General features: G+C 45.5%; 1 long non-coding RNA gene across 1 annotated transcript; it reads left to right on the forward strand.

The window, feature by feature from the left end:
- The first annotated feature begins 479 nt into the window (after positions 1-479).
- LOC143676549 (uncharacterized) lies at positions 480-11,411 on the forward strand. Its single transcript, XR_013172165.1, has 3 exons — positions 480-591; positions 4,042-4,284; positions 11,231-11,411. It is a non-coding gene; the product is annotated as an uncharacterized LOC143676549 (long non-coding RNA).
- The last annotated feature ends 6,874 nt before the right edge of the window (positions 11,412-18,285 follow it).

Raw genomic sequence — 18,285 nt, forward strand, 5'->3', positions numbered from 1 at the left:
ATGGGACATATGAAGCACGTTCTATATTGAAAAGACTTTTAAAGAAACAAATAATGGTAAACAGATCAAAGGAAGTACATAAATAACAACCACTAATTCACCCAACTATACACCATTATTTAATTATAAAGAAGGGAAGTAAGAAACAAAAGACTAGGAAGGATACTAAGTCATGTAAGTGTGAGCGAAAGAGGATTGCAAGGAATTAAAATTTATTAGCAGGAGAGATAATCCAACTCCTTCTTTCCCTTCTTTCAACAAATTTTTCTTTCCCTTTCCAGATAATCGATGGGGAGGGCCATCTGTGGGCTCCTGCACTGTCACTTGTGAAGTGGCCAGAGAAATTCTTCTCAAAGGTGTGAACTCCTAACCTAGGCTACCTCTCTGTCTGCCATGTAAGATGTTGTCACAAAGGAGCAGTGACAATGACAAAAACAAAAAGTCAAACTACAAAAGTAAATTTAAAAAAATCTACTGAGCCAGCTGGGTGGACATGTAACTCTTGGAAGGGCCCTTCAACCACAGCAAGGGTTTCTGTGTGTTGCACATTTCACAGTGAGCAGAGGCTATCTCCAAAAGGCAAAAAGACTAGTGAGTTCAGTAGTCATTTATGTGAAGAGAGAGAAAGTGTGTGTGCGTGTGTGTGTATGGCTGAATGCATTTGTGTGTTCACACGTGATGCTGTGCCAGTGAATTTCCACATACTTCCATGAAGAAGCTGGGGTCTGTCCTGGCGTTAGTGGGAGGGGATGTACATGTGGGTGTTTGTGGGAGCAGAGTCCAAGTCCTGGCCCCAGGGCCTCTGGAGGCCTGTTGCTTGCAGGATTCATTACAGAGGAGACCAGGTGCTTGGAGTGCACTGTCATGAGTTTGAAAAGTATTCCTGCAAGAGATATAAATAAAGACTCTGAGCCCAAAGCCAGGGCTTTAGAAAGCCATCCTTAAACACAGGATAATTTATAGCCGTGGCTGTCTTGTCCCATGGATGACTCAGCTCTCCTAGCCAACGCAAGCTCAGCCTGCTCCAGTAACCCTCGGGCTTGGCTGAAAGGGTAGAACTAAAGCAGGCTCCAAGGAACCCAGTGATCTAACCACCCGGCTACCAAACCAGCTCCTGCTGGGCTCTCTTTCTCTGTTCCCTTTGGGTAAATTCCAATGACGACAGAGATGAACAGATCCTGGAAGCTGAGAAACAGGGGACTTGGGTTTTCCCAGCTGGCTGACTTTGGAAGCCTATTAAATTGTTTCCCGTATCCCTGTGGGATCCTGGTGGGTCCCGGGCAACAGCTCAACCACCTTTGCCTCCATTCCCCATCCCTCATCATCTTCCCACATCTCACTCACCCTCTGGAGCGTCCATCTCAGTACAGAGACCAGCTTGAAGTTAGGAAGTTTTCTCAGCGTCAGAGGCTCCTGAGCCCAGTAGAAAGAATTGGAATGAGAGTATTTTCCCCCCTTTATTTGAAAAAATTCCATCTAAGCCATGTGCCAAAGGAGTGGCTGAGAAGAGGGGCAGGTAGAGACACTTAAAATGGGAGGCAGTCCGAAATGAATAGGGTTCGTTTTAAAATTTTCTCTCTCTCTCTTCTGCCCTCCCCACTTTTGTTGCTCCCCCACCCCCACCAGCTTCCCCATCCTCTTCATATTTTTAGCAAACCCTTTGGCCAACCACATCTAAGAGACATATTCGAGGACAGAGGGTATTCGAGGACAGAGGGTACAGATTGAAACCAAATGACGTTTCTTTGTCTTTTCCTTCTTCTTCTTCTTCCTCTTTATTTCTTTTTTCCCTTAAAAAATCTTCCAGGAGTGAGGGCAGAACTTGAAGTGCTTACAGGTCTCTCTAGCCACATGCTTCCCCTGACTTGGAGTTCAGGAACATTTCTCTGCCAAGCCCCATAAGCCTGACTATCCAAATGTCCAAAAAAAAAAAAAAAAAGTCACTATTCAGGGCTGTTGTAAAAATAGTTTTAGCCCTTTAATTAAATTATGAAACGGTCCCCAATCAAGTTTTCTCTGCTCTAACTGATGGATTTGTGCAATTGACCCCCCCCCCCTTTTTAACACAAGGCCCTGCACATAACAAGTAAGCAGTCATTGTTAAATAAGGCAACAAATTCTTAAATCCGTACTGAAGTATCTTCATTCAACGTGCATTTATTAAGCCATTCCTTGTGTGTGTGCTTCTACGAGTATGTCTTTAAAGCCTTCTTTCCGGAGCATTCCATGATCCTGTGATCTGTATTCAGATACACATCATTATACCCTGATACTTTGATTAGTCCCTGCAAGGGAAGTTTCAAGTCAGCCAAGATACACACACACACATGCACCCCCCCCCCCCCCAAATCTACATTAACTGATTTCATAAATGATAGAAAACAGAACACCTTAAGAACCGCATCAACCAGTTGATGCAGAATTTTGGCCTGGCTGGGCTCATTGGGAATGCATGGGGCCTACTCCAGCCCCACAGCTCAACCTTTTGAAGCTCATCTTCTCTGCCTCCTCCTCTTTCTGATCTTTCCCCTTGGGATGGTCTTCCACCTTACAGCAGCTCCTGAAGGCCTCCTGTCTTTTTTTTTTTTCCGCCTCTGTCTTTTTGATTCATCAGATGAAGAAAGGTTGTGAATGTGAGTCATTTATAAGTGTGAACAGATCAGCACAGTAGAATGATGAGCCTTCCAGACCCCTGCTTGCATTTCATGGGGATGCAGGACTGACAGAGAACTGAAGAGACCCCCGAGGTCACACAGCTAATTGAGTAGCAACCATGCAACCCTTCATTCTTGTCTAGATGTGATCTACAATCATTGTTAAATAAGAGCTACAGAGAAAATTTCACAAACCTGCCAATTAGGGACTTTGAGGTGGCATTGAGGCACAGTCCATCCAACCTTCCTGCCCTTTTGATAATGCAGGATGTGGTTTGGACCTACACTATCTAGTTCGGCTTCCAGTGGTCTTGCCTCCTCTACTGGGGTATGCACACAGCATTAGGAATTCATGAGCCTGGCAGGGACCCCAGTTATCACCTGGGTCTCCGAAACGTGCAACCTCAATAACCTTTAGTTCTGAAGGATGTGGCGAGACCATTTTATGAAACCAGGTTTGGATTTCTGATTTCTCTTCCAGAGTGAGAGAGGCTCTTTCTGTCGGGTTGGCAAAGTTCTCCCTGGAAGGCCCCGCCAAGCACACTCACCCCATTCATCTATCATCCTTTGTTGAACACTGTAAGCACACAGAATACATTTTTGGGTGTAACAGGGACCTTACTGAGCTAAAAGTGCACAAATTTTCAATCCCAATGGTCAGGGGTAGAAGGCTGACAAATGTACGTGAGTATTCTGTTGCCCAAATGAAAGGAACTGTGTGTATGCACACGGGTGGCAGGAATGGCCTTTGGCCAACAGCAACACATTTGGAAAATCTGCACACATGCATCATATCAAGGTCACGGGTATCTGTACACACAACTGCCCTGGGAAAGGAAGAGTGTACTTTTGGGAGACAATTCAGATGAGTGGAGAGGAGAGCAAGACGTGCAGAGCCGAGAAAGGGAGCATCCCACTTTTCAAATCCCTCCTCCAGCCCTTCACCGCCTCCCCACTCCCCAAGTCAGGGGAGCCAAGAGTATGGGCCAGCTCTTTCTGTGGCCTGTTTATGCCCTGTAACCAGAGCCTGCTCTTGCAGAAGCTAACAGCTGCAGAGTAAAGGGGATGGGCTGCTACTTCCAGAGATTGGATGACCTGTGCTGGTGTCCATCGTGGCAGCAGCTTATCCTGATAATTTTCTCAAGCCAGTGGGTGGGAGTGGGGAGCAGTAGGGCTGGCTACCAACTACTGCCCATGGTGTGTGTGGGTTGTCCACCCTGAATCTAGGGGGAATCTTGGAGCCCTCTGCTGAACTTGCTCCGGAGCGCTCTCCATTCCCCCAGTCTCCCAGTGGGGCTGCTTTCTACAGGGTCAAGGGAGGTGAGAGAGAGAAGCTATGCACTTTTCATTGGTTTATTTTCTTCAATCTTAATCTTTGTCATCACAGAAACAGAAACGAGCACGTGGTGAGGCTCTGGGTCAGGAGAATTCTAGACTCCACTGCCAAACACATCTTTCAGGCCGAGCTCTCCTCGCCTCCCCCCACCACCACCCTCTCAGCAGAACTCAGCCTTCTCTGCCTTCTCAGGGACCCCCTTCCACTCAGCCCAGCCTGGGCTTTCCTGCTGGAGACTGGGGCTGTGAACTCTCCCTGCCAGTGTCTGGGGAAGGTGAAAATTCTCCAAACCAGGTATTTCCAAGAGAGCTGTGTCCTCCCTCTGCCCTGGAACCCACAATCTGTTCCTTCTGGGAGCAAGTTCCCTCCACCCTCCTGTCTTCTTTTCTTCTGAGTTACTAATTGCTCCTTTAGCAGCTGCTTCTGCCCATCCCCAGGGCTGGGTGCTCCTTTAGAGCAGGTACACATAGTGTTCTAGTTCTCAGAGTTTACACCTCTCGAGTATGAGATTTGCAGATTGTTAACATGTTCTTTCCTTTGGTCCCCCACACCCCCACCTTTGGTGAGGGAGGAGGGGGCAGATTTAGCTCATCCCAGAGCCTGCCACTGGCATGGCATGACCTGGTACACTCAGAGCTGTATACTGACCCCTCTTTTACTGGCCTGTCCTGTCCTGCTCTGATGACAACCTTGGCAGGGTGGGAATGGAGCTCGTGGGGTTGGCTGAGCTTGTTCAACAGCTGCCTTAGAAAGGAAAAGGTGAGGACAAGAGGAGAGATGAGGAGAAAAACAACAAAAGATGGCATTTAGAGTTAGATCTGAGTTCAAGTTCAAGCTGTGCCACCTTTGATAATTTCCCCATCATTTAAGAACTTGGGGAGGATGTCCGGATCTGAGGAGTTAAGGGAAGGGAAGATGCTTGGTAAATTGCCTTCTTAGTGTCTGGCTCATAGTGAGTGCTAGCAATACTTGTTGCATTTATGAAGGAGGTGAGGAAGAAAAGAAGGAAGAAAGGAAGAGTAGGGGCACTTCCTGGGATCGCTGCTTTCCCAAGGGTTGAAATCTGATTTAGAGGCTGCTGGATTTGCAGATTCTGGCTCCCAGATTTGCTGCTTCAGCGTTGCAATGGGATACTCACTGACAAGGCATTTTTTTGTGTTTTTGCTTTTAATTTTATATTCCTCTTTATCAGAGCTTAAGAGAGCAGAGAAAGCACCTATCATAAAGCCTGGTACGTAGCAGTCGTTTGGCAAATGTCTTCTTGAGGACTTCTCCTGGAAGAGAGCAATGCCTCCGCCAGCCAGTCCCATCCCTTCCCACTGACCCCTGTGTCTCTGTGCTCAGTTCACACTTATCCTCCCTTGATTCTGGAGCTCCCTCCCAGTGGGAGGTTTTGCCAGGTCTTCCTTGTACCTGGAATACTCTTTTTGAGACAGATCACCTCCTGGACTCTGCCACTTTTCAACTGAATGGCTGAAGTAGATCACAGAACCTCTCAGGGGTTCCATTTCCTTATTTGGAAAGTGAGAAAAAACAGACACAACCTTTGGTTTGTGGGGAGAATTAAATGAGAGAAGGTAAGGGAAACTTTTAGCCCAAGGCTGGGCCCAGGGCACATGTGCAGGAGATGACAGCTCTTATTATTTTTTCTCATTAGAGTAGGTCCTTCCTTCTCTCTCTCTGTTCTTCGCTACATTTCTGCCCTGTCTACCTTGTGAAGTCTGGCTTTAGATACTCTCAGACTTGCTCCCGATGTCCTCACTTCCACCAAAGATAAACTCATCACCTTTCCACCCTACATGCCCACATCTTGTTTTACTAACTCTAGGAAGAAATTGGCAGGAGTCATCCATGGGGGAAGATGTAAAAATTTTGGAACTTTATAAAGTCTTACAAGCATACACCTGAATACTAATTATCCTCTTGGTGCAAAGGCTAAAAGCTCTGTTGGGTGTCTGCCTCCTGCTTGAGTTCTTAAGAGCGGAGTTCACAAAACTCCAATCTCCACCCTCCTTCCCTATTTCTGACAAGTTCAGTCTCCCAAATGACTCTTCCCTCTACCAGAAAGAGACCAGGAGATACAATCAAGGAAGATTGAATAAAAGGGTGATACCCATTCTTTGGAGACCCATCACTCCAGCCATGAGCTTTAACAGTGGAGATGGGCGTGGGGGAGTGAGAAGAAATTTCCATAGCAGTAACTCTCAAATTCAGTGTGCAGAGACTCACTGTGGGCACTTCCTAACAAATGCCAATTACCAGTCCCTCATTTCCTCCACTGCTACCCTGCCCCTTTCCCAGTGATTCTGATTCAGTAGGTCTGGAAGGGGGCCCAGAAATGTGCACTTAACTAGCTCCTCAGTTGACTCCAAAGCAGTCCAACCACAACTGCGAACACCTGAAAATATCTTTTGCTCCTTTTGTAATCAGAGTGGTCACTCCTTGGGTGTCTAGCCTGTCACAAGCCAATATTAGTCCATCTGCCCAGGCACAACTCTTAGGTACTTTCCAGTAGTTAATGGCAGAGTCAAAGAAGCTTGAGTTGGGTGAGGTTAGCTGTTCCTTCTCAACCCTACTGCCATGTCTGTATGAAAGCAACTCTCAGACCAAATTCATACGTAAGTTATTAAACGGTATGACCATACCTGTTAGCATGGTCATACCATTAGCTTTGAAAGCTCAGAGGAAGTCCCCACTGGCTGACCTTGAGTGAGCTTCCACGAAAGGCTCACTCAAGGCGGAAACAACACAATGGAAAGGCAGGATTCCACATCCTGGTACTCAGCATCAGGTAATTAGAAGCCCTTCTGCCCGATGGCTGGACTCAGGAAATCCTAGAGGTCAAGCCCAAGAAGCCTTCCTGAAAATTGCAGACCACAGTTCTCATTGGGTTCTCATACCCCTTCATGCAAGTTGGGAAGTGTTTCTAAAGGATTTTAACCAATCTACACATCAGGAGTTTCTTTGACACAAAAAGAACTTGTTTCCATCATTTTCCATGTGAATTAACAAGCTACCTATGTCCCCAGTAAAACCCAAATTTTACCAGCTAATTAGCAAAGTTCTAGGTGTGATCGATATCTGGATAATCTAAGGGCTTGGGTTGGCTGACTGGAGTACTGGTTACTGCGTCATAACATCCCAAGTTCCTCGACAGATGGGACTGAAGCTACTTCTGCAGGATTTTCCCTGAGCTCACAGCCCACTTACCTTCCGCCCTTCCCAGGCCTGTCCCCCCATTTCCTTATAGGCCTCTCATGGGTGGGGTGGGGGGGGCACTATAATAGATCAGCTCCTAAGAATCCTCCTGTCAGGGTCTCTTGGGACCCCAAACTAAGACAGAGGGTTATGTATTTCTGTAGGTTGGCAGTTCTCTGAAGATGCAGATTTCAGTATCACATCCCAGAGACTGATTCAGTAGGGTGGGGCCAAGGAATCTGCAGTTTGTGGGGCTCCTGCTATCTGTGCATTCATTTTGCAAACCCCAGCTATATCCCCCCAGGAAGGGGCTGATTTCTAGATTGGGCTTCCACACCCCCACGCCACCCCTGCCCTGACATCTGCTGATTTGACGACTCCAAGTGGCTTGGCTTCAATCAGGAACAAATTGCTGCTGCCTGCCATCCAGCTGGCACTGCCCTGGTGTCAGGCTGACCCTCCAGGCGTGGGTCAGCTATGCAGGCTCCAACCCAAGGGGGCTGCTGTTTGGAGACCTACAGGGTTGAGCGCTTGAAAATGCTCTTTGGCTCTCATTCTTCTACTCTTCTTCCCAGCACCTGCCTGAGCTGCCCAATGCTCATTCCCTGGTTAATGATTCATTCACATTCACACACACACACATACACACACGCACACACACTCATACATCTTTATCTCAGAACTCAGGGCCATGAGGGATGGGCTAAACCCTGAAGTGGCCATTTTCTAGCAGCTGAATCTAGTAGTTAAGCACACATGAATTACTGATACCCTTTTGGGTTGGGTCTGGGTTCCATTGTTTGGTAGCTGTGTGACTCTGAGCTAGTTATTCAACCTCTCTGTGACTTCGTTTTTTATTTATTTGAAAAAATGGGAATATATAATAAGATATAATAATAACCTTTGAGGGTCTCTGAGGGTCTTTTTTTTGCTCATAAATGAAATGCTTAATACATAGTAAATGTTCAGCAAACATGAGCTAATCTTATCGCGTAGGCAGAAAAAGGCCCTGCCCCCAATGCAATCCCCAGGGAGGGCAGAATCTTATTTGTATCCTCATAGAAACCATGCGACTGAGTCACTCACTGGCTCTTGTGATGCTGCCTTGCTTCTTTTTGGTTCTGGGTGCTGTCTGCAGAATAGCAGCAGGGAAATGCAGGCTGGAAACAAGTTGAACAAACGTTTTATAACTGCGTGGTTATGTTCTCTGGAAGAAATTCTGACTTTGGGGACAACCAAGGAATCAGGGAAACTGCAGAAATGGTATTCAAAAGTTGTCTTGTCCGATACACACTAACACACTCTCATACACACGTTCTCATATCCTCTTGATACACGCACACATATTTGTACTTATTCACACAGACATACACATGTGCTCACACTCATGTGCTCACAAATACTCTTAAGCACACATTCTCACATTTTCTCAGACTCTCTCTCTCTCTCTCTCACACACACACATACACACACACACACACAAACCTTCTCTCACCTACATGACTACTGTGAAATCAGTGGCAAAGAGGATTTTCCTGGGAGTGGTGGGTTGGCAGGAGCTGGAGGAGAGGAGCAGGAGAAATTCAAGAAATGTTTGTGACGCCTGTCCTGGGGAAGGCCTGGGGAGGTAACGGGTGGAACCATTCTTGAGTCCCATTTCTCGTGACTGAGCAGACATGGGCAAAACCAACCCTGCCATACAGCCAAAGAATTGAGCCCTGTGCTGGAGACTCAGGAAAAATGTGGTGGAAGGGAGGAGGCAGGGTGGGTGAAACCTGTCTGGGAGATAACAACGACGATAGAAATGGACAGCTCTGTGCCAGCACCATGCTATAGGCTTTTAATGCAGTATCTCATTTGAACTGCTCGACTGCTGGTAGGTAATAGAATGACCCTGTTCTGCAAAAGAAGAAACAGAAACTTAGTGAGGTTCAGTAATCTTCTCCAGGCCCCTCAGCTCCTAGGTGTGCATCAGGGGTGAGGATGGCACCTTTGCCTCCCAAGTTACCCAGGGGGTGTGTGACCCTGGAGGTGATGTTTGAGCTGAAGGTTGAAGCCACTGTGGGGGGGCATGAGGCCAGGGGAGGTGACAGAAGGCATACAACCTGGAAAGGGTATGATATGTCCCAGAGGAGGGAGGTGGTCAAGGTAGGGGTTTGATTCTGGGAATGCCTTGAATTCTTGTTTAAGAAGCTTGAATTTCATCCCCCACCCCATGGGCAATGGAGAAGAGTGAATGTTTAGAGGAAAAGAATGATTTGTACCTTAGGAAGATGATTCTGATGGTTCCAACGGAAAGGGTTAGAGAGCAGAGGAAGGCAGGCTGGTGAGGAAGCTATTACAGTTGAGACAGCAGTTCAGCAGGAGGGCCCTGCCTGGGTGTTGAGGCTACTGCAGGGGTGCAGTAATCAGGTCTTTTGAACTGTAGGAGGTGTGTTTAGGGGAAAAAGGCAGGTTAGATTAAGGTCGACAGGGAGGTTTCTAGTACAGGAGCAGGAAGGAAGGTGGGAGAAAAAGGACCACGGAAGGAAAAGGTGTAGGAGGGATGGTGGTGAGGAATATGGCCAGGATGTGCTCATTTGGGAGGGAGCTCAGGGAACAGGCAGGGGGACACTTAGTCACAGGAGGTTCTGCTGGCCCAGGGTTGGGGGGAGCAGGCACATGGTGCAGTGTCTTGATGAGAATGGCCAGGCAGGAGATTGCCTGCCAGAGGGGTCCGGCAGGGACTATACACTGAAAAAGAATGGTCAGTGTGCGTGTGTGCTGAGATGGCCCTGCCTTGTCCCATCCCTCCTCAGAGCCCTCTCTCCCGAAGGAGAAGAGTTCAGGGCCTGCTTTCTTTACTTGACCTCCTATCCATTGCCGCGCACACCCAAGGCTTGAGCTCCTGCCTGCAGCTCTGGGTTCTCATCACATCAATGCTGAATCTGGAAGGAACCAGGGCCTGAGCCAGGGCTGAGAACCCCTGTGATGAGGAGGAGAGAGGGTGAAAGATAAGATCGCTGGCCTGAAATGGAACTGACCTGAGCATGACGTTGATTGAGTAGCTCCTCTCTGCCAAGCACTGGGCTCAGCCCCAGGGGTACAAAGATGAATGAGACCTGGTCCCTGCCCTCATAGACTTCAGAGGCCAGCAAGGGAGAGCCGCATGCAGGCACTCGATGTTCGGTCACGGTGTAGAGGTCGTAACTGAGTTATGGGCATGGGAAATCAGTGAAAAGGGACTGACATTCTTTCTGGGAGGATCATGGAACACTGCTCCAAGGAGAGAATTTTTTGCACGGGGTTTTGAATGGTGAGCGGGGTTTTCTGGATAGATAGGAGCAGCAGGTAGCATGGGGTACAGAGGAAGTAAGACATTCTTGCCAAAGGAAACCTTACAAAGAAAGTCACAGGCAGCTGGAAGTATGGCCAAAATGTATGTGGTTTAGTGTAGAAAGTAGGGGTGCATTTAGGCAGTTGTGGCAGGGAATGAGCCTGAACAAGCAGGTAGGGATTAATTTATTAATGTCCCTCTTGTTCATATGAGTTTGTACTCTTCTCTAATAGTACTATCCAGTAGACCTTTCCACAGTGATGGAAATGTGCCCTATCTGCTCTGTTCAATATGGTAGCTTCTTGCAACGTGTGACTATTGACCACTTGAAATGTAATTTATGTGGCCAAGGAGGTTAATTTTAAATTAAATTAAAAAAATTATTTTAATTGGTTACATGTACTTAGTGGCTGCTATATGAGCTTGCATTCCTTCCTTCCTTCCTTCCTTCCTTCCTTCCTTCCTTCCTTCCTTCCTTCCTTCCTTTTTTCCTTCCCTCCCTCCTTCCTTCCTTCTCACCCACTTCTATTCCTGGGATCACATCCATAAATAAGCCATCTGGCTCAGGCTCTTTGGGGAGCTGGGTTAAGAAAGAGGTTTGGAAGCTCCACTGAGTTGGGGCTTTTGTTGGAAGGAAGAACTAGATCTCAGAGCTGCATGGAATTTTAGCAAATTTGAACTGGAAGAATGCTGACAGATCATATAACATACTCATTCATTTTACAGATCTGTAAACAGGTCAAGAACTTACCTAAAATCACCTTCAACCCCCAACTCTTCCATCTTAGGAATAATCTGGAATTTCTGCTCTTCATGAGATGAACTAATATGTACAGAAGTACAGTGCTCACACACAGCAAGTACATGGTAAATGTAAAAATAAAATGACATGGGGAAAGGAGTGAATAAAGGCCAGCCATGAGACTGTACAAAACATTTCCTGATGTCTCTGTGGCACGTCTCTGTGGCAAGTCTTTGCCTCAGGGTCATGACTCTGCCTACCCACCGCTGTTCCTCTGTGTTCCTCCTTGCGCAGGAGATGTCAGGGCCACTCTAGATGGTCAAAGGCATTCCCAAGAGAAGCAACCCTTTGGAAAGAGGTACACAATGAAAAATTAGTGGAAACTTTGTTTTGTTGTTTCTGCACCAGGGACAGAGAATTTAGACCAAAGAGCTAATGCTTCCTGGGAATTATTTAAAGACTCATGGAATCAACCCAATTCAAATAATTTAGTTCAATTCCACAGACTTTTGTGTCAAGAACTGCCTAGGTCTAAAGAGGTTACAACAATCTGGTCCATACTCCAAGGGAGTATCTAGTCCATACTCCAGGGTAGTATTTGGTCCATACTGCAAGGGAGCCCATGACCCTGTGGGTCATAAGGATGATCCTCCAGAGAAGGGAGGCATGGATCAAATTTATTAAATCAAGTTGTTGAAATAGGTACTCCATTATCTTCAAGAAAATAACCTGCATCAGGGAGAACAGGAAAGAAATGGCATGAGAGAAGGAAAAAAGCCCATATATGTTAAGGGCTCACTCTGTGATGGGGCTAATCCTCAGAATGACCACTACTCTCTGTTCATGACATTGATGAAATTATGTCAGTTGAACCTATTAGTGGAGAGGGGCCTTACTAAGACACATGCATGCAAGAAAGTGGGAAAAAAGCTCTGCAAAGACTCAAGATTGACCACACTGAGTGAGTTTTTAGGGGTTCAATGATTTGGAGCATGCCAAAACATCCTTTCTAATGTTAAATGACAAGTTGTTGCCCCTTGGACACTCTCCCACTAAGATAGAGGCAAAGAGCCTTGTAGGCTATTTTTGATGTTTGAGGCAGCAAATACCACCAATTTTTGAGTGACTCATAAATCTGCCAGTTTTGAATGGTGCTGAGAGAAAGAAAAGGTTCTGCTGAAGGCATACTGGTGCCATTGGGATCCATGGTAGATAAGGATGTTAGAGTCTCTTTCAAGCCCTTTAGGAGAGACGCAGTGTAGATCCTTAGGGTTCTGGAGCAAGGCCATTTCTTCTGTATCAGAGAATGCCATTGTCTGAAAAATAGCTCCTGCTTCCCTTCTGGACTTTGTAGAGTCTTCCTGCTCAAACAGGAGACGGCAAGTGACTCTGCAACTGTAACCACTCATCATATGTTGGATATTGTCAGACCCTTGGGTTTTGAAATCAGGTAATAACAGTAGTAATCCACGATATGACGGATATGGTACATTCTGGATAGAGACCATGTCCAAAAATAAGCTACCTGCATGCAAGTCCTTGGCTCGGGCTCTACAAAACACAAGTGATTATACAAACATTTGGGCCAGGTCTCCAAGTTGCCTATATTTGTTATATGTGACCAACTGAAGGGAGAGGAGAAAACTTGGGATTGATTTATAGCAGGTTTGTATGATATGTTGGTGCTAGCCAAAAATGAACTACAGCTGCACTATAACCCCATTCAGAAGGTTGTGAAAAGGAAATATTAGTGGTCAGAGCTGCAACCAGTTCACTTGGTCATTTACTCTTTATAGATGGAGATGGGACCTGAGGTATGGATATACATGGAATCCTGGGCAGTGGTAAAATGACTTGGCTATGGGCTAGAGGCTTAATGAGAGCTAAATGGGAATTTGGCAATAAAGAATTAGGGTAAGAGGTATGTGGATGAATTTATGGGACTCGGCATAAAGCCTGTGGGTATTTATGTTTCATATCAAAGCCCATAAGAGAGGACCTGTTGCGGAGATAACTCTCAAAACTGGGGCATAGGATGATAATCCAGTGGATGCTAGGCAAAACGACTCAATTGGTGAGAACTGAAGGGCATGAGGGAGGGGCCCAGTGGCTGTGAACAATCAGTGTTCCATTGGTTTTTCCATTTTGTTTCTCAATGGAAATGGAGGGCATTGGTTGATTCTGTGAATCAGTTAGAGGAAGTGGATTAAGACAGTTTTCCCGTTTCTCCTTCCTTTCTTCCTAGGGTGGATTAGAAGTAGAAGACATTCTGTTAAATGTAATTAGTTATTGTTTATTAAGCACTTTATAACCAGCACTGAGGGTTAGATGCTGTAGGGAAAAACAGAGGAAGGATAAGTTATAGCTTCAAGCTTCCTGGATTTTACAGTCTAGGTGGGGAGATAAATTTCATAGATAAAACATAAGTATAAAAAGTAGAAAGAATTGAAAGTAGTTGAAATCCAGCAGAAATGTGGGGTCCAGATGAATCACAGGAATCTGACCAAGACAGGAAGCCCTGCATCCAAAGTCTGTGGTTTCTACATGGTGCTCCAGGGGCTCCCACCCGGGTGGAGCTAGGTTAAAGCCCTTAAGCAGGAGTTTGGAGACCAGGGTGCGCCTAATCAAAATTGGGCAATGGGACTAAAGAAAATGTATCATATGTGGCCTTCCAATTTCGTCCTTTGTGGGTGAGGTCCTCTTGGATCTCTGTATTTTAACTTTATCTGTTGCAGGCTCCTGTTGGGTTTTTCAGGGTCCCAGCTGAAAACAGACTAGAACAGGAAGTCTGGCACTTGGGAATCCCCTGCTTTTCATAGGAGCTACAAGTGTCCTGGGAAGAGGAGAAAAAGCTGTTTGCAAGATTGCATGGGTGCTCCATGCCAGAGGTCGGGAAAGGGGAGATGAGAAGCCCAGCATTCTCACTAGCCCTTATCTTTCTACACCCCCAAGAGGATAGTGAAGTGTTAAAAACATCCATTTCCCCTCAAGTACTAGAGCAGGGTTTCACAAAATGTGTTCCATGGGACATAAGGTCCCAGGAAGTGAAAATGATATTCCTTTTTCCATGGAATTTCCATTGAATTTCCATTCAAATAAGTTTGGCAATCACTAGTTGTTATGGGTTGAATTGTGTCCCTCACAGGGACATAATATGTTTCCTGTGGATATGTTCATGTCTTAAACCCTGGCCTCAGGAATATAATCCTATTTGGAAATATGATCTTTGAAGTTAGTTAAGATGATGCCATGATGGCTTAAGGCGGGCCCTAGCCCAAATGACTGATGTCTTTATAAGAAGAGGAAATTAGACACAGAGAGACACCAGGAAGAAGGTAATGTGAAGATGAGGGAGGCAGAGTGATGTGTCTACGGGCCAAGGAATGCCAAGGATTGCCACCACCAGAAGCCAGGAGAGAGGCACAGAACAGATTCTTCCTTCCAGACTTCAGAGGGGTTGTGGCCCTTTGCCACCTTGATTTCAGACTGCTAGACTCTAAAACTGGGAGACAATAAATTTCAGTTTCTCATCACCATGAGAAACGGACAAGACAGCTGCCCTTGACTAAAAATAGTCCAGTTTGTGGCACTTTGTTTTGGTAGCCCTAGGAAACTGAGTCACCAGATGAAACAAAGTTTAGCAGTGTTCTTTGTGTAAGGTCTTTCTGAGCCTTTGATATGATGCTGTGCCTGATGAAACTCCTGCAAGGGGCTATGGCATGCAGTGATTCACAAACTTATTTGACCAAAATAACTTTTTCTTCATGAACCTTTACGAATATCCTTTGGGATGCTAGTACTTTGAGGAATAGTTTCAGAAACACTGTTTTAAATACTTAATGTGTAGGGAATTTGCTTTTTAAGAGGGGACCCCAAAAGAGAGAGCAATGATTAATGTTACAGGATTTCTGTGAATATGTAGTTTCAGATATCAGTGGGGAGTTGGAGGGATTCTCTCAGCCTTCCTGGAATCATCTATTTCCTCAATGAGGCTTCAGGGTGGGTGAGGTTGAAGGAGGGCTTTAGGTGAGGAGGTAGGTAGCAGGGAGAAAGGACAGAAGAAGAGAGAGATAGGAGTAGGGAAGAGGAAAGGTGGAGCTGTTAGGATGGTGGGGCCTGGGAGATTTTGCAGTGATATGTTTCTTCCTGAAACGAGGCTTCCCCTTCTCCAACAAGGCATATGACCTTCCTTGCTCAACCTCCCTGCCTCCCCAGCAGGAGAGAAACTGAAGAGATGAGAATCTGCTGAATCCAGAATATATCTTTTTACCAGGGTTTCTAGGCCACAAAATTGTCTGGCAACTGTAGCTCAGGTCTGTGAAGAAGAACGCCCCCAGTCTATTTGAGATGCTGATGCATTTTTCTCATGGCCGCAGTGCCATCACCATGAGAAATGGACAAGAGCAGCTGCCCTTAGCCTAAAAATAGGAAGATTCAGAGATCACAGAACCTCCCAAGACCTGGATATCTAGATTAAATATATTGTTTGAGTCATGTAAAATTGCCTCTTTTTCTAAGTCTGAAATGGTTGCATTCTGGTATTTTTGTGTGATTTAGTCTATAGCTGGGGAAACATTTATGGGAGAGCCAGAAGGGAGGTGAGTGTGAGTGTGTGTGTGTGTGTGTGTGTGTGTGTGTGTGGTAGGGATGTTGTTGGGCATCTAGTCTTATTTGTTTCATAAATATTCTTCTTGGTGATAAAAAGGTGGGAGAGGAAAGCTCTTTGGGGCTTATTTTCAAAGGATGAATAAGAAGATTAGGAGTCTAAGATGTGTTTGGACTCAAGGAGACAATGGTGGTGGTTTTAGGGAATGGCTCTTTAGAAGTAAGAGAGGAGAGATATTGAATACAGCATGAATCTCTGGAATTGAGGCACTGGGCCATGTGTCTGAAAGTGAATTAAGTCACAAAGATTTAAGAGCTAGGAGATGAGAAAGGGTGAAGAAGGGAGCCAATATCATTAGGAGAAATGGAACCCAACTTTCAGAGTAGTAGCTTCTTCTTACTTTCTAACCTGTCTCTTCATATGTCTTCCCATTATCACCTAAAGTGGTAGGTGGTAGGGTTGGCCTGGAGAGTGGGATGTAAAGAAATACGGTCGTGTTAAGGGCAGTGTGGTCAACTAGCAAGGGGGTGACATTAAGGATCTCCATCCCCATCACCTTAACTAGTCTGTTTGGAGGATGAATGCTTCTGTAAAAAGCTCTCAAATCCCCATAAGACTTTAGAATTTACAAAGCAGCCCACAAATATGAATTCATTTACTTTGAATGTCACACAGCCTTTGAAGAAGGTTTTGTTTTCTTCATTTTCCAGATTTGAAAAATCCTGCTCAGAGCACAAATTCCCTAAGGAGAGCAATTGGCAGAACCAGGGTTCTAACTTGGGTCTTTGAACTCTAGATGGAATATTGATTTTGTTTGACCCGTGGGGGGTGGCTGAGGTCATAAAACACCCAGCAACTCCCGAGGCAGAGGCATTTGTCCAGATACTGCAGGGGGCCAGCAGTGGCCAGCATGAGTGAAGCTGATTGGATAAAGGACAAAAGGTAGGGGTGGGGACTGTGGCTGGGGTGGGGAGACCCACACCGTGGTATCAGGTGTAGGTTTTGCTCAGCTCCAGAGAACTATTGTCAGGAAGAAATGCTAGCCTGATTTTTTGAGAGAAGCTGGAAATTCGATTCAATAGATATTTTTAAAAAAGGCATTGGGGATAAATCAGTGCATATAATGGATACATTTTCTGGATTTTTATGCAAACTCTTCCAGTTTTTAAGTGTTGGAAAAGAATAGAAAATTTAGAAAACATTATTCAGGCCAAATAAAACATATCTGTGGCCACATTTGGCTTTAGGCAGCCAGTTTGTGATTTCAGCTCTAAAGACTTGGAGGAACCAAGGGTTCTCTGAAGAGCAGAGTGTGTGGAATGGTCCCCCAGGATGGGGGAAGAAACTGATAGCATTTCTATTCATATTTGTCTGTGTCTCATCCTTGAAATTTCCTATTTTTGTGAACTCAATATCATATACATAACTGATTATTGTATGCTGCATGCATATCATTATAAATATATAAATAGACATTATTTTTATAGATATTGGGATGCATGAGAAAAATATTTTTATAGATAGGAGTGTGGATTAAAAAGTTCGAGACCATTGGGATAGTTCTTGAAGAACATCAGCTGTACATCTCCCCCAAGCCACAGCCTTCAGCTTATTGTTCAGAGGGTTTCAGGGAGTGTTGGAGTGGACAAAATATCTATAGCAATATTGATGCAACTCCAACCTTCTCTCTGTATCTCTGGCCAGAGCACTGTCCTCCAAGTGAAAACTGTAGGCACTGCTAAGTGATGGAAGAGACAGCTGGGTGATGGGGTGAGTACAAGTTAAGCCAACATTTCAACTGCCAGGGCCAAGGTCTTGGGCTCTAATGATGATGATTATGTTTTAATTATTATAATACTGGGACATACTTGTGGCAATATAATTGTGCTGGAGAAGTGAAGACTGAGGGGTAATTTAATATTCAGCCTTAAGTGTCAGGAAGGGTTATTATAGGAAGGCTGGTGACCAGCCACTCTTAGCTTCCCTGAGGACAGAACATGATGGGATTGATGTTAACTGTTAATAGGGAGATTCAAGCTACAGTTACAGAAGATATTTCTGATAGTGAGCTTTGTCTGAGACTTGCTCTAAAGCCTGTCTTGGACACGGTGCTCCCTGTTTGTCAGTAGAGTGACAACATGGTCTCGTGGAAAGAGCACAGAAAGAGCACTGACAAGGGGCCATGAGATGAGGCTCTGGGCCTGAAGGAAACTTTTGGCCACCATAACCTTAGACAGTGCCAGACTTACCTTTCTGTGGAGTACATTTTCCTCTCTTGGATTAGGAAAGTCTATGGGTCTATGGGGTCTGAGCTTCTTTCTTCTACCTTGATCATTGTTTCATGCTAAGACTGGACTGTGAATACTCTTAAGTGTTTTGCTGGGCCAGAGCCATTTATCTCTAACTCAAGTCAATATGGTAGCTGCTGTAACA

This window comes from Tamandua tetradactyla, chromosome 3 (assembly GCF_023851605.1).
Source record: "Tamandua tetradactyla isolate mTamTet1 chromosome 3, mTamTet1.pri, whole genome shotgun sequence".
Lineage (NCBI taxonomy): Eukaryota > Metazoa > Chordata > Mammalia > Pilosa > Myrmecophagidae > Tamandua > Tamandua tetradactyla.